This window comes from Microtus ochrogaster, chromosome 24, assembly GCF_000317375.1.
Source record: "Microtus ochrogaster isolate Prairie Vole_2 chromosome 24, MicOch1.0, whole genome shotgun sequence".
Classification (NCBI taxonomy): domain Eukaryota; kingdom Metazoa; phylum Chordata; class Mammalia; order Rodentia; family Cricetidae; genus Microtus; species Microtus ochrogaster.
The window spans coordinates 32,249,867-32,277,534 of NC_022024.1; the positions used below are offsets into that span (position 1 = coordinate 32,249,867).

Below are 27,668 nucleotides of genomic sequence, written 5' to 3' on the forward strand. Positions count from 1 at the left end.
CACACACACACACACACAATATTTGTGCTCTCATTTTTCCAAAGGTACATTGCTTCAGCTGCCTCTGATTGACCATTGACCTCAATCAGCCCGCCTCTCAATCCGACCCACCTATTATAGGTTCTTGAATGTTCCGCAGGCTCCTTAGCTTTTACATAGGCCTGAGCAGGGGTTTTGTCCTCTGTGCCTTGTTTCTTGGATTTCTCTGGAGTCCTTACTGGGTAGAGTTTTCTTGCCTCATCTGAATTCCCTTTGCATCTTCCTTTCTTGTGTTAGTTACTTTTATGGCTTTTTTGTGAGAAAATTTCTAGTAAAATCAGCTTAGTAGGGGAAGATGTGCTTTGGTTTACTCTTTCAAACTACAGTCTATCGTGGCCGAAAAGCAGGAGAGCAAGGCAGATGCATCTGCTGCGTCTGCATGCAGGAAGGAGAGAGATGCGTTCATGTTCAACTCACTTTCCCCTTTTATTCGGTTGGGGACCCCAGGGCCATGAGATGGTGCTGCCCACATTCAGGGTAGACATTCTGTCTTCAGTTAAACCCTGCTGGAAACACCCTCATAGACACACCCAAGAGGTGTGCTTCCATGGTGAGCGTTAACCACAGTCAAGCTGGCAATGAAGTTTACCCATTGCAACCCTCCTTTCCTCTCAGACTTAACCGCGTTGTATTGGTTTGCCCAGCCCGGGGGCGGGGGGTGCTGGATAGTTACAGACGGAGTAAGGGGCTTGCTTACTTTTCTGTCTCCCTCACTACAGTGCTCCCCAAAGGGAGACTGGTATCTCTGTCGCTTTCTGGCACGTGCAGAAAGTTAAGCAAATCACAGTTAAATGAACCAATGAATAAATTAATAGTTAATAATGAAAACTAAATAACCTTATCCTTTGAATTGGGTACCACTACAGCAGTTACCGCTGTTCTGAGCTGGAGGAAGTTTGTATCTTCTGACAGACACACATTGTGCTAGAAAAAAGTGGACTTGAGTCATTTTCAATAATTGGTGCTTTGAATATTAGGAAATGAGAAATGTGTAAGCAGATTATCTTATGTGCATCTTTTAAGCACTTTCTTTGAGCACAATGGGTAATCGTCATGTGTAACAGATTCTAAAAATATAGAGGACACGCAAGGCTGAGCAACCTCCTGTCCCAGCCTCCAGACACCAGTTTCTCCACCGAGGAGGCAGTCTTTGTGTGAGCTTTACCATGCTTTCAGAGACAGATGGTGACACACGCGATGTGGCATTCTGCTCCTTGCCTTGTACTTACTATGTGTCTTGGCAAGCATCTTAGATGAAGGAATACACAAGGAACTTCTTTTTTTTGGGCCTCTTTTACAGCTTCCAAGTCTCCTGCTCTAGGGTATATCTGATTCATTCTGAGTCCCTTACTGATGGTTTTGTAGGTTGCTATTTCAGATTAAAATGAGTTAGTTTCCTCATCCGTGACACTTTGTACATGCTTGTGTGAATATGTAGGAAAATTTCCAGTGCTATATTTGCTAAGCTACTGGATACATGCCTTATCATATTGCCAACATACAAGATACAGAGAGTAGAATGAATTAGATGTCATTGCAAACCCCCAATATCTCATGGTCCTTGTAGGCTCTGGCCATCCAACACACCATCTTTCAGGTTCTGTGGTGTGTAATGCGGTGTACGACTTCTGTAGGAAGACGTAAGAAGGATTTGTTTACCCCAGATATAAAGGGCACTGGCAGAACAAAGAGGAGCTCTGTCCAAGCAGAAGCATGAATGACTCAAAGGCAGCTGCATCTTTGAAAAGTCCCACCCCAGCATGGCTGACTCACGAGCAGCTGCACTGTCTAGCATTTCCAGCCCCTGGTCAACCTTCCACTGCCTCTCACGCTAGCCTCCCCAAGGCTCTGTGCAGCAGCGTGGGAGGGAGGGCGGGTGGACTCTCAGGTGGAGATCTCGTGAGTCTCCCACTCTCCCGACAGGGAATGTTAACAGTCTCATTAAATTACGAAGGCCTATCAGCTGTGTTTTTCTGCTTATTTTCTTCCCAAGGTCTAGAGGTCATCACAGCCTCTCTGCTCACCACGATGGTGCTTCTGTGAAGCCCAGAGGGAATAGTTATGTCCTGTTTTGTTGTGTGCATTTGTTTAAAATGAACTAAAGGTGTTTAAAAAGAGTAAAAGCTGTGTAACCATTCAGGCTGTGCTTTTCTATGGCAGATATTTGTAAGCTGAACTCACAATCTAATTTGACAACTTTAAACAAGAGCCATAAAAATAATTGATAAAATGTAAAGGTTTCTTCCTTCAGTGTTTTCTCCAAAGATCCTTGAAGAGGAAACGGTAGGTGTGTCATTAAGGCATTTGAACACAGAACCGATAACAAGGTTGCAATTTGAAACACAGAATCAAAAACAAAGTTGCATGCTGACTGAAACAGTGGTCTCTATGGCCAGCTTGTCAAAACTGCTAAACAGAATTGTTCTGTTTCTTTTATGTTAGGGGATCATGTCTCAGATCTGAGCAACAGAAATACATTGTACTTGAAATACCTAACAAGAGGATTAACCTACACGTTAGCCCATAAACTATCAGAATGAAGCATCGTGGGAACTGCAGTTTAAATATGTGACATTCTTTCATTCTATTTTTATAATTAATAATAATATTATTATTCCCTGATATATTACATCCCAACCACAGTTTCCCCTTCCTTCACTCCCTGTAGGCTCTCTCCCCAAATCTCCCCTCTCCTCCAGATCCACATCCCTCTGTCTCCCCTCAGAAAAGAGCAGGCCTCCAGGGACTTCAACTACATTCGACATAATATGCTACAATAAGGCCAGGCACATACCAACACATCAAGGCTGAATGAGGCACCCAACTAGGAGGAAACGGGTGCCATAAATAAGCAAAAGAGTCCGTGATGGCCCCCTGCTCTCACTGCTGGGAATCCCACAAGCACACCAAGCTACCCAGCCATATGCAGGGGACCACATCAGCCCCCTACAGGCTCTCTGACGTCTGAGTCCTTATGAGTCCCTGCCAGTTGATGCTGTGGGCCTTCTCATGGTGTGCCTGACCCCTGTGGTTCCTCCAATCCTCCCTTTCCTGCTCCACAGGACTCTCTGAGCTCCGCCTAATGTTTGGCTGTGGGACTCAGTAGCTGCCACTATTGGTTACTGGCTGAGGATTCCACTAGGCTCCGGTCCCAGAACACTCTACAGGCAAGACATGCTATAGGTTGGAAGTTTTGAGGCGGGGTTGATGTCCCAGTCCCTCCACTTGAGGCCTTGCCTGTTTACAGAAGATGACCAGAAGGCTCTGTGTCCCCTAGTACTAGGAGTCTTTGCTAGGGTCATTGTCATAGACTGCATGCCTTTTGTATTCCCACTTCATCCCCCAAGTGCTTCCCCAGTTCCAGTCATTTCTCCCAGGATTTTCTACCCCTCCCTAACGTTAATTCCTCCTGTTTCCAACCCACCCACAGTTCACCAGAGACATGAAATCTATTCTAGTTTCCTTTCCCAGGGAGAGCCTTGTGTCCCTCCTTATACCGTCCTTGTTACTTAACCTCTCTGGGTCTGTGGAGAACAGCATGCTTATCTTTTCCTTTGCCGCTAATATCCACTTATAAGTGAGGACGTCTAGACAGAAACGAACTGAGTTTGGGCTTGTTTTTTCCACAGTATTCCAGATTTTCTGGATGTTTTATGTTAAGAGTTTTTATTTTATTTTATTTTTTTAGGTTTAACAGTTTCTTTGACCAATGAATCTACTTCTTCCATTTTATCTTCAATGCCTGAGATTCGCTCTTCCATATCCTGTATTCTGCTGGTGATGCTTGTATCTGTGGTCCTATTTGCTTATCCAGATTCTCCATTTTCAGAATTCCCTGTTTGTGTTTTCTTTATTGCTTCTGTTTCAATTTTCGTGTCTTGTTTATTTCTCCTGTTAGTTTTTTCTTGGCTTTCTTTACGTTCTTTAATGGATTTATTTAACTACTCTATTTTTTTGTCTTTTTCTTGATTTCTTTAAGGGATTTTTTTCCTTTCCTTTTAAAGAACCTCTGTCGTCTTCATACAGTTTTTTTTTTTTTTTTAAAGATTGTTTTCTTGTGTTTCAGCTGTGCTGAAATATTCAGGTCTTGCTGCTGTAGAACAGCTGGGCTGTTACCCTGACTCTTACTGACTGCAGTCTTACATTGGTGTTTAGGCATCAGGGTTGGGGATAATTATAGGTCTTGGTGCTGATTTCTGGGTTTATGTTTTGTTGGATGGGTGTTTTGTTCCTTGGCTTCTGTTTCCTCTTTGATCTTGTGGTCTTTGTGGCCTGGATTTCTGGCAACCCCCATGACCTCTCATCTGATAGGGAGTTTCTTCCAAGTTGGGGACTGGCCTTCTGGTGGCTATCTTGGCCTTTGGTGCAACAGGGGGTCTCTCTTGTTCTGACTGGTGTGGCCTATCTGGCTGGGCGTGGCCTACACCTGTTTTCCTGACTGGCGTGGCCTCCACCTGAGTAGCTGAAGTCTGCAGGGGTTGGGTGTATTTTTTTTCCTTTTAATTAAGATTTCTTTGACCCAAGTACTTCTTTTCTTGTAATTGATAAAACTTAGGTAATTCAGCAATATACTTTGGAAAAGAAGGAAAATATACCTAATCTTGCCATATAAATGCAGAAGTTTCTTTAGTTTTTAAAAATGGTATTTATGATTTTGCTTATTTGAAATCTTATGCTGTGTAATCTGTATGACATCCTGATTTATTTCAACTATTATTATTATCATATATATTTTTAGGTCTCTAAAATTAAAAAAAAAACCTTTTTAATGGCACTTTAATATTCTACCTCATATACGCCACATAATTTCTGTAATCATTATCCTGCCATGGAACAGTTATGTTTTCAACTTTTAACTCATAAAATATGTCACAGTTGACAACCAGTGAATATTGGTCTTTGCATATAATGGCCTCGTTATGTAAAATGAAAGTGGAAATACCAGTTCAAAATGAATAAATACTTTAAAATTCTTAATATTCTATACAAAATGCTTCCAACAGGACCCTGCTAATTTGTACCTCTGTAACCAGCTTTTCCATTTCCCATACCAATGTGCTTTCAAACATTGCTTTTCAAAGCTGTCCATGTTAAAGTTTTTAATTTTATTATTAGTGAACTATAATTTCTTGAGAAAAGGTCTCACTGTATAGCTCTGTCTCTCCTGGAAGTTGCTGTGTAAGCCAGGCTGGCCCGAAATATACCGAGATCTGCCTGCCTCTGCCTTCTGTATTATACTGTTTTAAAAACTGGTTATACATTTTTCCCTTCTCTTAAATATCTATCCTCTGTATGCGGGGATATTTTGTTTGTGCTTTAACAAATAAAGCTTGTCTGAAGATCAGAGTGCGGAGCTAGCCAAACTAAGTAGCCATCGAGGCCAGGCAGTGGTGGTGCACACCTTTAATCTCAGTATTCTGGAGGCAGAAGCAGACGGATCTCTGTATGTTCAAGGCTAACCTGGGCTACATGAGATTGAATCAGTCTAAAAGAGAAAAAGAGCCAGGTGGTGGTGGCTTACACCTTTAATCGCAGCACTAGGGAGGTGGCAACATGATATGATTGGGCAGAGAGAGGAATACAAGGCAGGAGGATACAGGAGCTCAGGCATTCAGTCTGAGGACTTGCAGAGACAGGATACCGCATTCAGTCTGAGGATGTCATAGACATAAGAATCAGAGGCTGGCTGCTCTTCCTCTCTGATTGTTTAGCTTTCAACCCCCTAATAGCTCACTCTGGATTCTTACTATTAAGACCATTTAGAAGTTGTGAAATACCTGTCTTCTATTTCTAAATGAAATATACTGTTTTTGACAATTTCTGTTTCTATATAAACTTTAGGTTTTACAATCACAGATGTTCCCCCAGGCAATTCTAGTTGTCAGCCATTTAATTTTTTCCTAAATAAATGTGTTCAGGGGTGCTATTCAGATTGAACCTTATGATCTATTTTATTGCAAATTCTTCCTTTGGTTTGTGATAGGGATGTTCATATGTCTACAACGCATTTAGATACTCACCAATGGGTTTTTTTTTTCCATTGTACTTTTATAGTTTCTGTAAAGAATTTAAAATGCAGAACTGTAGTGTAGTACTTAGGAGTCCTGGCTATTTTTCACAGGACTTTAACTTGATTCTCAGCACCCACACGGGCAGTTCACAACTGGCAACTCCAATCCCAAGACATCTGACTCCCTCTTCTGACGGCTAGGAGCACTGCATGCATGTGGCGCAGAGATAACACATGCAGGCAAGACATACACACAGAAAATAACAACATTTTAGAATAAAGGAAAAGAACATAAGATTCCGTAAGCAGCAACTCTCTAACGCATCACCTGGGGCTAACTGGGAAGAGGCCGAGTAAATCAAGTGAGGGGGATGTGTGATGCCCGCAGTGGAGGAGGCTTCATCCGTTAGAAAAGAACAGCAATCTGCCCAGGGCTGGAGTGACCTGAGCTGTGAGGTGACGCTCTAGCAGAGCGACCACAAGCCCAAAGGTCTTTAATGTGAGCCCGTCCCACACCCCAGGAAGGATAAGAATACCAAGAAGGTTAAGGTGGGCAGAACTCAGTAGTGAGGAAGAGAGAGAAGAAATGAAGATCTGAGCAAGAGTGGCCTGATTCACACTCCATTTTGAGTATTTTCGATTTGACTCCCAGTGACGGAAGTACCATCGCAGGGATTCAAGTGCACACATGGCCTGGCGTGGCTTACTTTGGAAAGGATTATTCTAGGTGCTTCAAATCAGAGCAGGGACCCCAAGTGTGAGCCGTCTGTCACATGGGGTAACAGCAGCCATGTCAGTGTGGATGATAGTGGGGGGGAAGAAGTCTCGGGGAAGTAAGTAAGTTTTGTTTCTCAGTTTCTAGTTCTACCATTTGCCGAATTAATTGTCCCAGTTTGTAGTTTATCAGTATACTGCCCCTTCGCTGTTGCATTAAAATATTTTCATAGGACTATTTAATCTATCCCTATCATTTATATTCCTTTTTAAATGTGTGCATTTTCAACATTAAGAGCAAGAGAAATATACTTAACATGAGTATTTTATATTTATGTTGTACATATTAAATCATATATGTACATGATATTTTATATTTTATATATACATTGTATATAGTAAATCAACAAAAAAGAATACGCCTCTTGATTAGATTATGCTCAGGTGGAAGAAATTCTACTATCGACATTAAACCAAATGCATTTTAGTTCTCTGGCCTGATGTATCAGAAATCTGGAAGAGCAGTCAGGGATAATTCAGCATCTCCAGGAAGACATCAAGGGTACAGGTTTCTGTTGTTCCTAAAGTGATCATTTGACTATGGTCTTCCAGTTCACAAAACTCTCGTTCTTATCCAGACATCAAGTACTGCACTCTAAGCAGGAGTTAGGAAGAAAAGGCCAGGGGCAGGTGAAACTGTCCTGCTGGATTTGTTTGCTTGCTTGTTATTTTTTTGGGGGGAGGGGAGGTCAGGGACCTATAGTCATCATCCGATTGCTTCTTGGCCAGAACTAGGATACATATCTGGTCTCAGTCTCCAGAGTGTCTTGGAACAGGTATGGTCTCACCTGAACCACATGCTGTACTTCCCTGTTAAGGAAGAGGGGACTTAATTGGTCAAGGGCAAGCTTGGAACTCAAAATTAAAATAGGGTATTTCTCCTGGGGAAAAAAATAGCTACAATGGATATCCAATAGAAAAATGGGTACGAGGAAGTCAAAGAGGAAAATACACACACACACACTAGTCAGTATCTTAAAAATCAGGAAATCTGTGGTGTTTTAACATGGAAATTAAACCACAGCAATTTTCACATCTGTTCATTGTGTTTTTGACTTAAGTAAAAGTGACAGTCTTCAAAGTCCTCAAGTGTGCAGTAGGGTGGCCCTGGTATACATCACTAAGGGAATTATAGCTTGGTATAACCTTCCCTGGATCAAGTTAATAATTCATGTATGCCTGTAACGGAATCCCATTGAGGGGTTGTTAGGCATTTCTCTAATGACAAATGAAGTTGAGTGGCCTTGCAGAGGTCTGGTGACCGTCGGAATCTCCTCTGGGGTAAGTTGTCCATTCATGTCCTTTGTCCATTTCTGTAATTATAGCCATTTTCTTAGAAAGATGAAGCTGTTTCTGTTTTTTGGGGTATAGGCCATTTGCCTAGGATATCTGTGGCACATGCCTATGTAATGCAGTTGGCTTCTTACAGCTTTGCTTGTAGTCTTTCCTGAACACAGCGTTGATTCTGAAACTGTCTAGCCCCCATCCTCTCCCCCTCCTTCTACCTCCCCCTCAACCTCTGCCTCCCCCTCCCCTTTCTCCATGTGTGTGTGTGTGTGTGTGTGTGTGTGTGTGTTTCTGAGAAATGAACCTAGGGCCTCATGCATGCTTGGGAAGTCTCTCCCAATGAATTATGTCTCCAGCTCCATCTTTCGTTTCATTGTTAATATATTGTATGTTCCATGCATGAATTTTTCTGTCTTCATGAAGATAGTTCACAAGGCCGTGTTGTACAGGATGGGTTGTTTTCGCCTTGATGTTTGTATGAAGGTAGATCATTTGAAAGGCTGTCGTCTCCAGGGGTCACATACAGAATGTCTGCTTTGCCACAGTTTGTAAGTGCTAGTCTCTTTTTGAGCTCTTGCTCTTGTCCTGCTGGCCTACTTGTCAATCACTCTGGAGTCCCAGGCTTCCCAACTTCTGAAAAAAAAAAAAAACCAACCAACAAACAAACAAAAACCTGTAACTCTGGTTTTAAAACATAGGATATGCCCCCTCCTCATTTTTTTCTCTCAGTTTAGACTGAAGTCCGTCTTCCACTTGCCTCCAGCATATTTTCCTGCCCTATTCAACTGAGTCCCATGCTGATGGTCATACACCCATAGATGTTTCACTCATAGACGTGTGCTCACCACGGGCTACGGATCGAATCCCTTTCTCCTTCACAAACAGCACAAAGACCTAAGCACAGTGGAACTATGACCTTCCTCCTCTGGTGTTTATTATGGTGGTGAGGGCTTTCTGTTTATCTGTTTCCTGACCATCTCCACATTAACCCATCCCTACTGTTGTAGGCTTTGGTAGTCAATTAGCATACGCGGCTACCACCTTAGTTACTTACTGCTTTTCGGGTTTGCGCGTTCCGTTTGTATCCCGTGTGGCCTCTAACAAGCAGCGTCTTCATGCCTCCTGCGAGCACTCAACTCTCTCCCCTGCTTTACTGAGAACGCCTCTGCTTCGTGCATGAATATCGGAGTTTCCAAGTAGAGGTTTCTAGAGGTTGTTGCTTTTTCTCTTCTCATCACGCCTTTTCTGAGAAGTCCTGAGATGTTTTTCCAAGGCTTTCTGGCATCCTTTGTAGCTGATGAGACTCCTGTTGATCCAACAATGTATTTTGATTGTAATTGTCTTTTTTGTTGTTGTTGTTTACTTAACTACTTCTCCCTTTTCTTTGAAGGGGTGTATTTTTACTAGCCGCGTAAATTTAGATTAGGTTTAGAAGTCATGTCCTCCTTTGACTATAGAATAATTTTCAGCTTTTTAGCATCTTTTGTTGGGGCCCAGCCTCACTGGGTTCCCACATTCCAGGGTAGGGGCGTTGGACCGGGAACGTTAGGCGGAATAAACAGAGGTACAGAAGAGATACAGAGACTAGGATAATACCCGAAGGGCAACCCAGTGAATACTGAATGCGCCCCTGTTTATTTCTTATGATCTTCAAATGCCCCAATCCAAAAAGGGGAAGAAAGCAAAAGACTTTTTATCATGATACAAGGAACAAGCAAACTGATTACCATTTAAATACCCAAAACTACATAAAAATAACTACAGCCTATGTCAAGATACCTTTGTAAGCACTCACACCTAAGTCAAATCTCCTGTCTGTAACCTCGAAGGAGCAAGACTCAGCCTGAGCTCTCTGACTTTTAGTCAAGGTGGAAGGGATCTGCTCCCGTGGCCTCCCACAATCCTCCTCGTTTGAAACTCGTACATACATGAAGTTGAGTATCTGCTTGCTCACGGTTCCTGATGGACACCCTTGTTACTTCACTCTTCTTGGCTGCATTCTGTTCCACCTTCCCAACTATACCACCGGCTCCATGAACCCACTCTCTCAAGTTGATCTCTTTCAGATTCCTTTCCAAGATAACCTTTGTTCTCACAGATCTCTGACCTCAGCCTCCTCCCTCATGCTAATAAATGTGTTCAGTTTATAGTACTTTTAATGTATTTCCTTATGTATTAAATTTTATTAATATTTAATAAATTGAACATTTCATGGAGCCCAGTATGCTGCTTTAACACATCCATGCCACATGCACCGATACAATCCAGCTCTCGTTTCTCTCCCTGTTCTCTTCATCTTTTCCAAGCCTTTCCCAATAACTATTTAATTTTCAGGTTACACATTTAATGGTTCTGTAGATAGGAGAGGACACGTGGCTCTTGTGTTTCTACCTCTGGCCTATTTCCCTTGCCATCATGTCTCCATTTCTATCCACTTTGCTGCAAGGGACAAGATTCCACTCTTTGTGGCTGACTAATATTTTCTTGTGAATTTATACCAAATTTGAAAGTCATTCATTCATGAATGGACACGGAGGTTGATTTCATTTCTCAAATATTCCAAATAATACCTTTTAAACTTCACTATTTCTTCATTTATTAGGATACACCTTTTTTTTTTTAATTTTGCTCATCTTCCTGGCAATATTTAATTTACTGATGGTTTGTAATTCCTGATCAGGCATTGAGTATCTATCTTCCTTGTTTCCATGGCTAGGGAATCTCGTTTCTTGCTTTCAATCTTAAGCCTATATTGCTTTCTTTGTTCTGTTTGTATATTTAATTTATCTTCTTATTAATGTCAGCCTCTTTCACCGTATCCCATTTTCTCCCCCTTATTTCTGTTTCATCTTCGGTAACTTCTCGTTTCTGTCCTTTGAGTTTATTGTTGGCAAAACACCTTTACACTACATTGTAAAAAAACAAACAAACAAACAGAAATTAAAAAAGAAAAACCTGATGGTTCTCCATCATCCTACCATTCGTTAGGGAGCTCACGTTTACTCTCTGGATATACCCTAAGTCCTTGGGGCTCTCTAGTGACAATCATGCCCCGAATTTAATTTTGAGTTCTATTTCTTCCTGTTTATATTCTCCCCTGATTTCAAAGGAATCGGGAAATCACCGCGTCCCGTGGCTCTGTGACGAGCACGTCTGCGTTTGGATTGGCATCTGTCGTGCTTTAGAGTGTTGCTTGTTTTCAGTTTCTCACGGTTGCAGACATGCTCCCCCAAACGTCGTCTGCTGCAGCTCGTAGGTTGCATGGTTAGTGTCTCCTGAGAGGGCTGTCCAGGTCAAGCTTCTTTCACAGGTTTTGCCAACGTGATCCTTGAAGTGACTCTTCTTTCCTGCTGACGTGAGGAATAGCTTCACATCCCAACAGTAACCGTTTAGTTAACACCAGCTTGTACGAGAAGGACCGTGCATTCTGCAAGGCTCAGAGCATTTGGTCAAATGGTTTTGACTGTTCACTTTTCATTTCTTTACCTCTAATTGCAAGTTCTGGTAGTAGCAAGCCACGCACGGTAGAATCGTGATTTGGTACATATTTATAGACTTGTTTATTTTAAACCTGCAGGAAATAGTTGCTCTACAGGTAAAGGAGCGTTTCCTAGTTTACAGTAGAAGCTAGCAGCATACCTAAAGTAAGCTCGCCCTATCTTTCTGGAAATACCCATTTGGCTCCATTTAGGACTCTATCCTCGGGTCTGAGAGAGCAAAAGTCGAATAAGGCATAGGGTGTGTCCTCATAGCTCATTGAGGGAAACAGACGACTCAATAATTGGAAATTTTTCAGGGGAATAGCAATGACTGGTAAGGTATATGGGCATACACTCCAGGACACAGATGTGGGGCAGCTGTTTCAGCTCAGCAAAGCAGGTGACTTTGAAAGCCACTGAAGTATGGGTACAGAGAATGAGGCAAGGCTGTCCTGGCATACGCGAAGGCATCCAGATACAGGACCAAAGTGGAGCACAGAGGGACAGAGCCCAAGAGTTAGATGGCATTCTGGTGAGCAGTGTGGACTTCCCGACTTGGAGCAAAGGAGGATCTTAAAACATTTAAGAGGGAAACTTGGCAGGACTTTATGAGCCGTCGTGGGGCAAGGCTGGGCAGAGATGAGCAGCTTACGACTCCGGGATCTATTCATCCTTTCTTCTCTGGAGAGCTGCCTTAGTCATATTTAAAACCGTGGAACTTCCGTGTCTGTAGAAGCAGTGTGGTACCTACCATATGATAGAAGCCGTCATCAGTTATGAGGAGATTCGGAGGTCATCCAGACATACCTGGAGGTCACTGCCAGAGGCCACGCACATTTCCAGTCTGTAACAGTTCTCATTTATTTGGGGCAGAATTTTAATAAGAAGGTTAAGGTGCCGAATTGTATTCAGTAAGGTTTAGAAAATCTTAAATGGAAAAAACAAATGGACATTAACAAAGTAGAAAGAGAAGTTTCCCCGGGTGGTGGAGTTCATCAATACAGGACAAGCCTTGGCGATAGTAATACCTGCTGTTCTTGGGACACTGACCTTTGTCCACATGGTGCTTCACATTCGTGATAATATTTAAGCCTTTTTTCAGCCTCTTTCCTGGGAGACAGAAGCACACAGGGTGTAATTATCCATCAGATACTCTCGGATGCCCTCTGAGTTTGCAATGGGGCGATGAACTTCTGAAGCCAAATTGAAAGTAATCTTCATGCCTACTTTCCCTCTAGAAGAATTTTCTCACCAAATAAACCATTGTAAGAAAACAAAATCAATCAGATGTGGTGGCATATGCCTGTAATCCAGACATTGGGGATATTGAGGCTGCAGGATTGTGAGGTCAACCTTGGTTACATGAGAAACCTTTAAAAAAAAAATAAACCAGAAAGAAGCAAAACAAAATCAATGCACTTGAAGGTTGAATTAAATCTCTCATCTGAAATCAAGCCACCAAAGCTAGAAAGGAAAATGAAATGTGACATGTATTAATTCCTAGCAGTGATGTATGTTTGAAAATACTGTTTTTATCTTCTGCGATATATGAATGAGGATTTATTATGGGAAGTTTTAATTAAGCTTTAGACAGACTATATAAATGCTGTATCTGATAAGTAAAACTATAGACCTCATACTAAACAAAGAAAGTAGACATTGTTTATGTCTGTGTATGTAATTATTTTCTACTTATCTGCCTTTGCTCTTTAGAACCATTGAGCCCCATGTTTAAACAAACAAGCCAACAAAATATTGCTTGATCGTATTAGTTTGACTATCCACCATTTGCACATAAAATAAGCTCTCATTACCTGTTCCCTCACTCAGTGATTATTAATTTTATTGAATAATTCTGCTTGACTTAGGATTCTTATAAAATTAAGTTTTCTGTCTTCTTATCAATATGGAGTATTATTTTAGGATATGGGCTCCATTCTTTTAATGAGCTTTCTCTTTTCCTCCCAAAAACTTCATCCCGACAAACTCTCCTGTCATCTCCCTGCTTCCTGTTCCTCTCTACCTCTAGTTTCCTCGTTTGCTGTCCCTACCAGTGGTGACTGAAACCCACAGGAAAAGTAAGATACCCAAAGTTGCTAAATTGCCATGGGAAGCGTTGTGAACCAGATTTCTCATGCAAAGCAAGTCAAGCCTTGGGCAAAAAGTCATGTGGTCAACATATACAAGAAGAGCTCTCTCAGGCCTCATTCCTGTGCCACCTCTTGTGGTGTTCTGTTCTTCAAGGATGTTCTTAATTACTCGCTTCCCTCCTTCCCTAGTCAGCTTTATCTGCCAACTTGACCAAGCCTAGGTTCATCCCAGAGGAGAGCCTCAGCTGAAGAATTGCCAAGAGGCAACTGTCAGCCACCCAGAGTGGATCCTCGGAAACCACGTTCAAGTTTTCTGCAAGAACAGTATGTGCTTTTAACTGCTGAGCCACGTCTTTAACCCTCAGGTGAAAATTTCATGACACCATCGAAATACTTGTTGAAAATAATTTGATGACTTAAAATTTTAAAGGCCTTTTAAGCATCCACTTGAGGAGAATATTATCCCCCCCCTCCCCGTTCTTACATACAGAACTGTTTAACTCATCACACAATCTTTTAGTGTTTTCTTTTAGTGTTTATAGATCCACGCCTGCTCTGACAGGTCATTGATGATGGGGCTGATGTCTCATCTGCTTTTATTCCTCAGAACCTGACACCACGTGTTCTGTTTCATAGGCACTTAACAGTGCTATACAGAGGAATGAACGGAACCAGGAAAATGCCTGGCACGTAACTAGAGGTCAGTGAATCCCTGGGATCGACTGTGTTAATACTTGTGGTTACCCAGAGTGCATTGCTAATATCTCACCTCCGTTTATCAGGAGCAAAGACTTTGCGTTATCTGAACAGAGACCTGAAACCTTAAAGATTCTTCAGCTGTCTTTCCTCTGCGCCCAAGCCTTGAAATCCTTATGTAAAGAAGTGCTGCCGGAGGCGCCCAATGTGGCCCTGGCTGGGAGGATGCTGCATTTGCATATTAACTGGTTTGGACTGGGTGCTGAGCTTGCATCTGACCACCTTTCCGCTGGACATTATAATTAGGGGAAATTCCAGTGCTGAAGCTTGGCCGCTGCTCAGCTATTGATTCAAAGTTTATTGCCTCACCAGGGATTGCGAAGGATTTCATGTGGTTCAGAATGTGCTTAATGCATATTATTCTGAGGTCTTGAAATATTATCAACTTGGGCTCTTTGTGAGCTCACCGTGGTCCAGCGAAGGAGCTGCCAACCCCAACTTTTATTTGATTTGTTTTTCCTCAGAAACAATTCTGGGTTCTGGAAAATTGATACACACAAGGCTGCTGCCAGCAGGTCCTTGTTTTCTTACTCTATGGTTTTACAAAATGTAAATGTTCTAGAAGAAGAATGCCTTTCTTCATCTCTGTCCTTTGTCCAAGCAGTTTATCAGATGTCCTACAGGACTTCCTGTAGTAGGTGGCCGCTCGTTTGTTTTTATCTTAATTAAAATGGGAAACCCTTGTAGTTTAGTTTAGCTTTTTTGTTTTGTTTTACAAAAGCGTGCCTTAAAGAGTTCCTGTTGAAGTAGTAAGAATGGGTGTAGGATGGCTGCACAGACAAAGGGTAACAGGCGAAGAATTTGCTTGAATAATGCAGTCTTCAGGCGAAGACCCTGGTGCCCAGTACTCATGAGTTCATTCTCAGGGATCCTCTCTACCTCTGCCAGACGATACCAAGGCCACATCTCCTGAGCGCCCTGACACATTTCCTGCTGAAATGCAGGTAGGTATGCACCAAGTCCACGCATACCTGGAGGTAGATGGTGTAAGTAACTGCTGGGGAGAAGCTCAGTTTGAGGGTGCTTGCCTAGCACCCAGGAGACTCAAGGCTATGGTCCCCACAAAGGAAAAATTAAAATATTTTCAAGCAAAACCATAGCAGGAATTCTGGGAACTAATTTTCTATTAAAGCAAGGTTTACTTAAATATAATTTTAAAAAAAGCAGGCTGATTTAAAGTATACTGTGGACGTTATAGTATAGAAACTATACATGTAGGTTATTAAAAACATGATGATTGTAGCAAGTATGTAGAATGATAGACAATTTAAAGGAGGAACATTTTACCCAGGCTTAAAATTGAGGGATCTGGAGAGATGACTCAGTGGTTGAGAGCACTGGCTGCTCCTCCAGAGGACCTGGGTTCGATTCCCAGCACCTCCGTTGTGATTTAAAAGTCATCTGTAACTCTAGTTCCAAGAGGTATGATGCCCTCTTCTGGCCTCCACTGGCACCAGGCATGTACTTGATGCACAGAAAAAACATGCAGGCAACATATCCATTCACACAAAATAATTCTTTTAAAATCACCGATGAATGGCAAAATCATATAACACAGCAAACTGACTCAGTGTATTTTGACACTGTTAACCAAATTCTTCATTAAATATATCCTGCTGGGGCTGGAGAACTAGCTCAGTGATTAAGAGCTCTTGCGGAGGACCCAAGTTTGGTTCCCAGAATTCATATGGGCAGTTCATAGCCACCTGTGCCTCCAGAACCAGGGAACTGGACACCATCTGCTGACCTCCTTGGGTCACAGACACACAGTAGTAATCACAATTTTTAAAAATCTAAAATAACCCTCTTTATACTTTGTATCCAGGATATATTTGTCTCACTGTCATGCCCTGTGGGTGTCACGGTTAGAAATTTTTCTGTTGAAAGCACTCAAAGGGCCTTGAGCAAATGAAAATTCCGAAGGACTCTCTAGGCGAGGTTTGACCCAGGGATTTGGGGTCTTCAGATCAGCAATGTGTTTCTCTGGTCTCTTTTCATGCTTTGGCTTCCTTTGCAGACTGCTCGTTCACAGTTACAATGGATGCTCCCTGTTCTGACAATGGCCCTTCCGTTGTGTGTTCTTGCTGCAAGTCTTTGCAGCAAGAGTCCCAAGATAGGACGATTAATGCCATGTGTTTATCCTTGAAAGAACCGTGGTGGCCCAGAAGATATGGCACTTGCTCTAGGTAGACAAGGCCTTGGTCACTTGGGAATGAGTGAGCCCTTCTCACAAGAATTATGTGAAGGTATAATAGGAGAGGAGCCCCCCAAGAATAATCAGGTTACTGGCTGTTGAAACAGGAATAAATACACAGTCCGAAGTCACACAGTAATCATGAACCACAAGCAAATGTTTCCCAGTTATGTCCACAGAAGGTCCCCAGTTGGTCAATTAGGCACATAAGTGTGACACTTTCACCCTGAACTTGACTTTAGGCCGGAGTTTTCCGGAAACCTCTCATCATCAACCTCTTACACACATCAGTGCGCTGTGTGTGGGTGTGTTGTGGGTGGGTGCGTGGGCTGGGGTGATTAAAGAATCAACACTTTGTAGTCCCGTGGAAGCTGTAGGAATCTCAGTCTCAGTGAGAAACAGATGGTACGCTCAAATTAGGATAATTTGAGAAAAATGTAATAAAGAGACCATTTGCACCAGGTGTGGGCAGCGTAGAAGGAAACTTTGGAGATGGTGTAGCTTCGGGGACCAGTCATTGAGGCTCTGTTTACCTCCTCCAGGCTCGCATGAGTGAACTAAGGAGGGGGACGTTGGCAGAGCTGGCCGACTAGGGACACATCGCCAGCTTCTGATGGTTCTACAGGGAAGGGTCTCAGGGGTGCTGGCCTGATATCTCTCCTTTTCACCGTGCTTGTCTTTGCCTGGGTTCCAACTGGTGAAATCCACGGGGCAGGGAGCTGTTGACAAGGTCCATTCTTGACAGCTCTTCAAAGGGAAGGGTGAAGTGGAGCAGGAAAGAGGAAGATCTGGAGAGGCGTTAGACGTTATCCAGAAGAGCCTGACCCCTTTGCCTGCTAATACACGGGCTCGTCACTTCCCTAAATGAAAAGTTCCCATTTACTTTACAGAGGATACAGGAAGTCCTATTGTCCACGCCATTGTGTGTGTGGGGGGGGAAGGGGGGAGCTGTATTACAGGTACTCACCCTCTTCAAGTTGGTAGCAAGAGAATAAAGGAACCCTACAAAGCAAGATCGTTGAGATTCTGGGTTCCAGTGTAAGCTGTCTCCCCCCAGGAGCAACTCCACGGCCCCTTCACTTTTGCTAACTCCTCAGCTATATGGAGTTGGATAGGGTGTATGTGGGTGGGGGTGCTTGAGAACTTGACTCATGCAGTTACAGAGGCTGAAATGCCTCAAGGTCTGTAGTCAGCAAGCTGGGGGACCGAAGGAGAACCCACAGCATAGCTTCTGTGTGGGTTCAGAGGACTAGAAGGCTGAGCCAGCCTGAGCTCGATTCCAACAGTGAAAGAAAACCAATGTCCTGGTTCGAGTTGGGCATAGAGAACAGTTCTGTATGTATCCTTTAAAGTCAATTTAGTTCTTCAGTGGGTTAGATAAGATCTGCCCGTGCTGAGGAGGGCTGTCTGCTGTTGTGAGTCTACTGACTGACATGCTGATCACGCGCAGGTGTGCCCTCAGAGACACACTTAGCAAAAAGTTCAACCAAATTCCGGGCACCCAGCTGCCCAGTCAAATGGCTACGTGAAATCAACGACCATAGACGTAGTTTTGGTTTTTGCTGAATGAAATGAAGATAGGAATTTCTATCACACCTGCGTTCTCCGAGTCTCATATCTTCAAACCACGCTCTGCAATTCCTGTGATACTGGCCGATGAGTGGCCCATACCTGCCCATGATCGCATATTTCTCAGAGTTAAAACTTTTCATTTTTCTTCTATAGACTTTCTAGGGCTATGAGAAGAAACTCAACCATCTTTAAAAATCATTACCGTTACCATAGCAATTAAGTGCTTGGGCCACTTCAGTGCCTTCCTTCCCACCTGCATTTCATCCCATGCCACTGCTGGTTGCCAACTTGAGCAACCGGTGCTGACTTTTCCTGAGTCGCATTGTCTCCTCCCATCCCCCTCCTAGCAAGGAGATTTGGTTTGTATCTCTCGAGGGAACGACCCACTGTTAGAACCCTCCTCCAGGATCTCGATAGAAAGCATCCTGCTGAGGTCACAATGACAGCGGGGAGCAGTCCCTGGGGCTTGAAGGCAGATTTGAGGACAAGGTGTCAGGATCTCCAGTTGAAGGATGCTCCTGGCGCTTTTGACACGTTGCTCCACTTGAGACAGTATGCAGCAGGGCCCTGTTTAAAACGCACCGCATTTAAATCGCCACACAGTCCCGTGACTTCCAAAGACTGTGAAATAGTTATTTCCATTTAGTTCGTTACTCTTGTCCTCTTCTACAGCTGATGGGATCTAGTTAGGCAGCACTGGAAGGACTTCTGAAAGGTGTAGTTGATGTGGTGAGGATTCGTCCTAACTGGGCGTGAATTCTTTATTGGCTAGTCCCTGCATCGTGACTGCTTGTCACCCTGTATATGTGCGGCCGTTTTTTTTTTTTTTTTAAAAGAACTGCATCCTGAGTATTTTTCAACTTTGAAATACCATTGCAGCGTGATTTATTTCAATCCCTTAGCCTCTTGGTCGCTTCTTATTACCTATTGCTTTCATTTAAAATTTAATTAGTGTTTCAGGTGCCTTTTTCTAGAATGCAGGAGAATAAATAAACTTCTGTAGTACAGCTCTGTAATCTATAGCCCAGCAAATCAATAGCCAGATTCTATATATAGCGACTGTCTTCTGTTCTTCGGATCGCTTTAGACCTCCGCGTTTATGATATGGGATTCTATAAGTTACGGAAGTGTGGGGACTGCAGAGAAGCCCCCTCTCCTTGAATATTTGCAGGTGTTCTTAGGATGTCCTTACCCACCTGAAGAGTGAGTACATTAACCTCAGTCTCCCGTGCAATCTTTCTTTCTACCATGTTCTTGGAGGTGAGAAGTGGTGCTCTTACCCCTACATGTCACCATTCCCAGGTGTGAACCAGGCCCTGGGAATCTTCCTGCCGGGGCTCTTCCTGGCAGCCTCTCTCTATCCATCATGTTACAATGACTGTTTTGTTTTGTTTTTTTAATTACCTTGGGACTTTGATGAGGTGTTATTCAAAGAAATAAGGTCATTTGTTCTGCCTGCATTGTTGAAAGGACGGGGTGAGACAGGGATGCTGTTGCCCTTCTTTGAATGTCAGCTTCTCCACACAGGGATGTTTAGGGAAACTGGAGACAGTTTGCCATCTCCAGAGCTGTGGCCTGATGCACTCTGTTTGACCTTCTGTTGTAGCACAAGACAGCTGGTGCTTTGTCATGAGTTTTTACCAGTTTTTCTCCTCTTGTGCCCCGAGTGCCTGGAGATCAAGGACTGTTACTTATTTCCCATTTCACGGGGTATCTTTTCCTTTCAGCGTGCTATAACTGTGTGCCAAAGTCCTGATGGGTTATAAATCATAGCAATTTATTTCTCGTCGTTTTGGAGGATTGAGAATCCAGACTCAAGTCAGTGAGAGTTGGTGTGTGTTAGGAATCTTCTTCCTGGCTCATACGTGGCCATTTTCTTTCAATGTCCTCAAATGGTGCAAGGAATAAGCAAGCTCTTTGAAGCCTCTTTGTTAAGGGCCCTAACTATGTATTGAGGCTTTTTTTTCCCCATCACCCAATCACTTACAAAGACCCCATATTATAATACATGGCATTAGGGATGAAGTTTTTAGCACTTGACTTCTGGAAGGTCACAGTGCTATACTAAGAGGTTTGTTAGGATATGACATTCAGTTAAATATTTTTAGCTGCAAACTCACCTGGCATATCTTTACGCCTATAAATAATTGCCGCTAATGGCTCAAATACAAATTTTGTTGTATTTTACTTACCTGATTGCTTCTGGGTGCTGTTTGCCTCGTCTTTGCAGGAAAATGTCCATTGCTTTCAACTTTTTCAATTGAACACCTGTAAAGAATATACCAAATGCTGTGCTCTAACTTAGCTTGGGGTCTCCAAAAAGACTTTCCTGCCTTTCTGTTGATTCTGTGTTTCCCTTCAGCTAGGAGAAAGACACAAAAGCAAAATGGTCATGCCACAGCCTTAGAGATGCCATTGCAGGCATAGTGGAAGAAGAGACTGGATGTGGCACCTGCAAGGAGCAGTCCAGCCTCCTGTGGTCATGCATCGTGACCTCAAAGTCAACCCTGTATTCTGAGCATTCTTAGTACACCAGTGTGGTCAGGAACACAGTTTATGTGTCCAGGTTGCCATTTGCATAGTGTTTTGGGGTGCCAGATTGTTATGACAGTGACCTGCAGGATTAATGTGCATTTTCAGCTGAGCGAGTCATTAAAAATACATATAAGACTAATCCAGCAATTCTTTTAGCTTTAGTAAACCAATCTGTTTCAGCAAGAGCTTTCTTAATTCGTAGGAAAGAGCCTCAAGAATGACCTCATTTGCACTTTAATTTATATTCAAGTAGCTATAATTTGTTAAAAAATGGGACACACCAGCCATCTCAAAATTAGTTATGCAATTTCTATAAGTCATTGCAAGTAATTATTCTTTCATAATCCATATGCTTCCTTGAGATTCTATGGGATATAGATAACATTGCAAAAACTATCAGGGACTTTTCTCCCTCTAGTCAGACTTAACACATACTTACTTGGACTCTACTATATGCCAGTAAACAACAACAAGACCCATAGACACACTTTGTCCACTAGATGAGGTCATACAAAGCAATTTATTATTAGTAGGGCTCAGGTGAGAAATTGAGAATAGAGATCTTAAGTGTTATCAGAAAATGTATTGCTGTGCAGCCTTAGAAGCACATGAGATTGTTAAATTAAATTTTTAACCCTATATTGAAATGAGGAAAGGGGATTGAGATAGTGTTTGGGGACTTCCTGTATTAGACAAACAGGAGTCAGAGCTGGCTTTGTGGACAGACTACTTATGTGCTGGCCCTGGGATCCTACATGTAGCAGGGTCTCATAGTTAGCTTGGTGGTTCGTTATTGCATCCTTGAGATTCTAAACAGTTTTAACCAGAGGTTTATATTTTCATATTCCACCAAGTTCTGCACTATTTAGCTGTTCATGTGGAGAGTTCTTTATGAATTTTAAAAAAACCAAGAGTGTGTTGTCCCCAAGTCAAGGACAAAGAAAGCCTTTAGGCAGAAAGACAGGCTAAGAGAGTAAGGTTCGACTTACAGAAGAAATTACCCGTGAGGTGACATGACACAAGGCATAAGAGTGGAGATGGGGACAAAACAGAAACCCACTGGAGAGCCCCCTGTGATCACAGCCTTGTTGTGTGCAAGAAGCAGGAAAATGGTACCATAATTTGAAGGGGATGCTGAGCCAAGGAATGCTTCTGAAAGAGGAAAAACTGTAAAGATGTTTGTTTCCTCATGTAGGTGACATAACAGGGTGTCTCAGTGAAGGCTATCTATGGCTGAGAAGAGTCACAGTGACCACAGCAACACTTATAAAAGAAAACATTTAATTGTGAGCATCCATGTAGTACCAAAAGTACTAGGTAAGCTTCTCCTCTAGCGTGTTTCAGCTGCCTGGTGTGAGGGGAAGAGATGGATGGGTGGGTTAGTCCATTGTCTTCATTATCATCTCTATTATTATCTCTGACAGAGAGATGGGGCTCACAGAAGTGAGTCACCTACCAGCAATCTGTAGAATCTGGACAGAAGTCTCTGACCTTAGCCCCTGAGCACTTTGAGAACGATGTCAGTGTTAGGGCTGTTCTTGCTGTCTTGGATGAGTCAACACAGATTCTACAAGTCTTCATTTCTCTCTCTCTAGCGTGAGCAGGCAATTGGGAAACACTATCATTTGGATCTCAACTTAGATATTTTCTGTTCTGATCCCCAAATGGTGTTTGTCAGTGAGACACAAAAGCGGATCTTTGCCGTCACATAGCAAGAGTCCTGGTGGCCTGGAGAGCAGACTGACCAGGTCTGTGCACAGCCTCTCCTGCCCGCCAGCTGTGTAACATATGCAGATGACAGAATCTATACCACTTTAAGAAGACTTATTAGTTTTGTGTGTGTGTGTGTGTGTGTGAGTGAGTGTGTGAGTGAGTGAGTGAGTGAGTGAGTGAGTGAGTGAGTGAGTGAGTGAGTGGATTCCTGAAGGAAGCTGAAGAACATCTGATCTCCTGAACCTGGACTTACAGGTTATAGGCTGCCTGATGTGGACTCCAGGATCTGAACTTGGGTGCCTTGGAAAAACATCAAATGCTATTAAGAGCTGAGCCATCTCCCCAACCCCACCTATTCCACTCTAACTGAACATCTAAGGAGGTAGTGGTAAACTCACTCAATCTTATCTCCTAAGGAAACACATCCCAGTGAATCCAATGAGATGATAGATGCTTGGTGGTGGTGCTTAACACACAGAGACCCCAGTCACTGGCAACTACTTTTGCCTTCTCTATGCAGTTTGGCATCAAGAGTCAACATCTCTGAATGAGAACTCTTAACACACAGTAGGAAGTTTGTGCTGGTTTCTAAAGAGGCCTATGTGTGATTATTTGGTGGTAATACCAGAAAGTTGGTCATTCCCTTCCCCCACTGTCAGCTGAATCCCACTTTCAGGAACCTAGAGCCAACATAGGGCTCTTGCTGAGCTGACTCTGCCTGACTTTTCCCGAAAGCAATAGTCATGAAAGTAAGTTGGTGCAATTGTCTTTTTGCAATGCTGGCCGAGTCTCCCGAGAGAGCACTGTTCTTTCGCTGCTGGTTGCTTTGTTTTATTATATTTTATTTTTTAATGAGGGGAGCATCTGATTTTCCTGGTTTATTTGCTTTCATTAGGGAATGAAAATTCTTTAAATGAAGTGAATCAACAATTGATAAATCTTTGATTTTACAGTCTCGGTAACACGGACTTCGATTTGCCAGTCAGTATTTCTGAGTCTCCAGACCTTGGCAAGGTCTTTATAATAATTTGAGTTAGTGAGGTTTAAGTAAACTAGCTCTGGGAGGGGGTAATCTTGTGGTACAAAGAAGACAGTATGTTATACTCCCAAAGGAGATTGGTCTGTCTTTACACTCTGTCAGGGTGTCAATCTGGGCAAGTTTGTTAAACAGACAAATGGACTCACAGGGTGGTAAGGTGGGGTAAGGCTCGCTTTGGATTAGTAAATTCAGTTAAACACCATAAATCTCACTTTGTAAAATTTCTCGTGCAGCTGGCATTTCTGTCCCTGAAGCAGGCCACTGGAACAGATCCACATAAATACCGGACACATTGTTACACAATCAGTTTAGCCTTTTACTCCCCACGTGTCTCCTTTCCACAGAAATCGTGGTACAGGGATAGGAGTGAGAGATGAAACTCAGAGCCCCTGGGGTTATCCAGTCTGCAAGGGAGGATGACTCTCACAGCTGTGTCTTTAAACATAAAATTGTAAACCAACTTTGCTAGGAGATTATTTTTGGTTTATTCTTGTAACTCGATTGTGCAACTTTTGAGTGTGAATTTTGTAGACGCATTCTATCACAGTGTCACAAGGTTGGACATCTCTCTTGGAGTGTGAGTCTAATTGTGTCTCTCTGTGAGAGAGGGATCCCTGTGGCTGACATGTTTGCTTGTATTGGTCTTTAGCATTCACATCAGTGCTGGTCACATCACAAATGGTTAACGGATTACTAGTTAAATGCCGGCTTATTCTCTGAAGGAATGTCTAGAGGCATTTGCCGTCCAGCCAAAATGCAAGCAGAGATCTTTTTCTGTCTATCTCATGATCCCACGCCAAGCAAGGGGTTGGCCTGACTCAGCAGTTGTCCATCACTCTTTTCCCTCATCCTGCAGAAATTCTCTGAATGTCCTCTAAGGTCTGACACTTGGGATGCATGGATGAAAGGAAGGGAACGCTTCCATCTGTTTAAAAATAGAACTCTGTGGGACTTCAGTGAAACAGGGAGGGGGTTGGGAGACCCTGCAGGAGTCTCAGAAGGGTCTGTAGAATGGTTGGTGGTCCTGAAAGGATGGAGTTCCAAAATGACAATGGTTGGAGCATCCTTTTGTGGGGGTGGAGCGTGTCAGCGTGAGCCACCATCAGCACCAGGGAACAGAATGCGGAGAGGAAGGATGGTGCTCATTGTGTTTCCAGAACTGTGAAATAACCAGCATATACTGACTTGAGGAAGGAGTGGGTGACTTGGGAGCATGATAAACAAACTGAGAAACCAGAGATTCCATTAGATGTCATGACCTCACAGAAAGCACAAGACAGCAATAGCAACCAGACATTGGGGTGAGTGCTTTCGGGAGATGAAAATTAAGTTTGTTAAGTCCTATCTCAGGTGTGGAAGTAGCAGGGGTTAATGTTCAGTGTGTACTATTTAAAATGTGTGAATCCTCCATCTTCACGATAATTATATCAGGATACAGACCCTGTCTTTATGCTTATTTGGTCGATAAAGGAATTGAAGCTTTAGAGGTGCCCTCTGCAGGGTCCCAGAGCTAGCTAACCAGAGCCTCCTCCTAATCACTGGGATTTATTGTAGGGCCCCAAATCTATTACAGTGTTAATTGTAAAACAATGAAGTTCCATAGTTTGGAATTTAATTCTTGTTTCCAGTGAATTGAGAGCATCCTGGACCACTGCCTCTGCCCTTCTGGTGGTTTTAAAGGCTTGTCTCTGCGGTCTCAGGCTTTGCTCTGTGAGGTGAACTGAGTTTAAAGTCGCTGTTCCCGCTGTCACCCGTATGCAAACCCTCGGTGAAAGCTGTCCCTGCGTTGAATACAACTTCCAGCTGGTCTGGAGGCTGTGAGGGTGTTTAGCCTGTCTCATCCACAGAGACATTCTCTGGGGCCGTATGCTCTGAGATCCCCTTCTTCACATCCACACCTCTGGCTCACATCAGTCCAGTGTGCTCATAGACAGCAGTTCTTCATGAGAGCGCACTTCAGAGAATGTGCCAAGCGCTGGTGGGATTGGGTTCCTCAAATTCTCTACTCTCTGACAGCGAATGCTCTATGATGCCAAAGGGTTTTTAAATTAGTTTTCTGCCATTTTTGCCACAGCAGTTTGTTGTGACAGGTTCTGGATTTTAGGTGATTATTCATCCGACCCCTGAAATCATGCGGTCTTCGGAGCACTGTTGAGCTGTTTTATGTCTCGGTGTCCTTATCGTGGAAAATGGGAGTGTTTTATAGTGAGCTGTATGGTTTCTCCTAGCCCCGACCGTTCATAGTTATAAAGTCTTAAAGTTGAACACACTTCTTACCAGGGAGGAGGCAGTTGTGGCCACTGATATTTAATATACACTCCTACCCTTCTTGGTCTGACTGTTTCCCTTGAAGACTTTTGCTTCCAGTATGATAGAAGGCTCCAAGGTCTTCTCTTCCCTTTACAAAAACTCCAGTTCCAGCTCCATCAGTCAAGAACCCAGTAAATAAAACCCATTTTTTTAAACCTCCCTTCTGCTTGTTGGTTTATTCTGAAGGTGGCTCTGGTAATAATGACCTTCTAGTATGGAACTTTTGGCATCAGGACTTGTGCACAGTGAAGAAGACATTAATATGATACTATCCAAAGGGGAGATAAGAAAACAGCTAATGTACATTGTGTACATTCTCTGATCCAGGTATTACGGAAGTGTGAACAGCCCTATGGGTTCTCATATGCCTTCCATTGCTGTGACAAGGAGCAGAGAAACTGCTTAAAGTAGAAAACATTTACTTTGACTCATGATTTCAGAGGCTTTAATTCATGATCAGCTGGCTTCCTCCCTTGGACCTGAGGCCTGGCAGAACTTCATACTGGATTATGTCAGCCTGGGCAGAGTAAAATTATGTATCAAAAGAAAAATCCATAGTAGAGAGGACATGATGAACCAGGGCTGTTCCTGTTGTGGCAGAGAGAAAATACCTGCATCCCTGGACTCCCTGTATCTAGTGTTTCTCTCTGTCCAGGCCTCCAGCAGATAGAACAAAGCCAGCTGCGTCCAGGAAGGGTCTTCCCTTTTCCCCCAGTCATCTCTAGAATGGCCCCCATGGACGTGCCCAGAGATATAATATACTAATTCGTTATCTATCAAGCCCATCATATTGACAGTCAATGTAAATGTTATTGTTATTCCCATGGTTAGGTCAAGTTAACTGTCCAAAGTCACACAACTGGAAAAAGATAGAAACAGCACGCTTGGCTCCCAGGTAGGCTAGGGCCAGAGTCGACAGTTTTAAACTTTTCATCATGAACCCTTTTTTCTCCCGTGACATTGCCGCTGTATAATTGTGAGTACTCCCTGTTTTCATGCCTCCTGTTATGTAAATGGAACCTACTCTAGCTTGAAGGCAGGTGCTAGCAATATCTCCACTTTTATAGATAAGGACCTTGAATCCCCACCCTGGACACAGCAGGTAGCAGAAGAGGAGGACGTGAACTCAGGCAGTCTGACCCTGAGTCACATAGGTCCTCAGCCATGATGCCTCCTTGTGTACTGCTCAGTTCTGTTCACGGTCAGAAAGCCGTTGCAGTGCCGTGTACCAGCCCACTAGCGAGCCTGTCCTGGTGTGCTGCGACTCTGCTTGTATTTTTCCTTGCTGATACCTGTAGTAAGAAGACAAACAAAACAAACAGAAACATTGCTCTGCTAACGTTCTACTTTGTGACCCCCTAGCCTAGGGGAAGGCCGCCTGTGGCAGGTGATTAATGCCATTGGATTTGGGGTGAGATGCTGCTTGGGGGATGTGTTTAAGTAAATGCAACAGGACCACGCTTGTTTTCTCTTCTCCTCCCGTTTCCTGCAAGGCTCGATTGTGCCATCCCACATTTGCTGGGGAAGGACTTACAGGTGACTCGGCCGAGCTTCCAGTGTTCACCTTCCTATGAAAGGGGCATCCAGAGAGATTCACTGATACATCGCAATTTGAGTTTAGGATACGTTTTGTACCCTGTGTGACACGGTGACAGAACCAGGTTTTAAAACCTGATGTGGCATGAAAACACACAAAGCGGTTCTTTGCTTTGGGCTGACTCAAACTCCTTGCTAAATAAAGAGAGGGTCGATTATAAATTATTTTAGATAAATGTTTAAGGGAAATGAAATGGGATTTTTAAAGACTAAGGCATTTCAAAGGGGCTTTAAAGCACAATCTTTGTGTGCCGGAAGTAGTTCATTCATTATT

At 43.1% G+C, this 27,668-nt stretch overlaps 1 protein-coding gene across 8 annotated transcripts in view; it reads left to right on the forward strand.

Annotated features, from left to right (window-relative positions):
- Ano4 (anoctamin 4) overlaps window positions 1-27,668 on the forward strand; it is a 251,949-nt gene that overhangs the window by 52,184 nt on the left and 172,097 nt on the right. Inside the window, exon 1 of one of the 8 annotated variants that reach the window (XM_026784524.1) lies at window positions 14,352-14,379. The exons of the other annotated variants lie outside the window; for them this stretch is intronic. The gene's annotated coding sequence lies outside the window, so the exon portion shown is untranslated. Of the gene's footprint in view, window positions 1-14,351; window positions 14,380-27,668 lie in introns of those variants that run through there. 8 annotated transcript variants of the gene reach the window in all.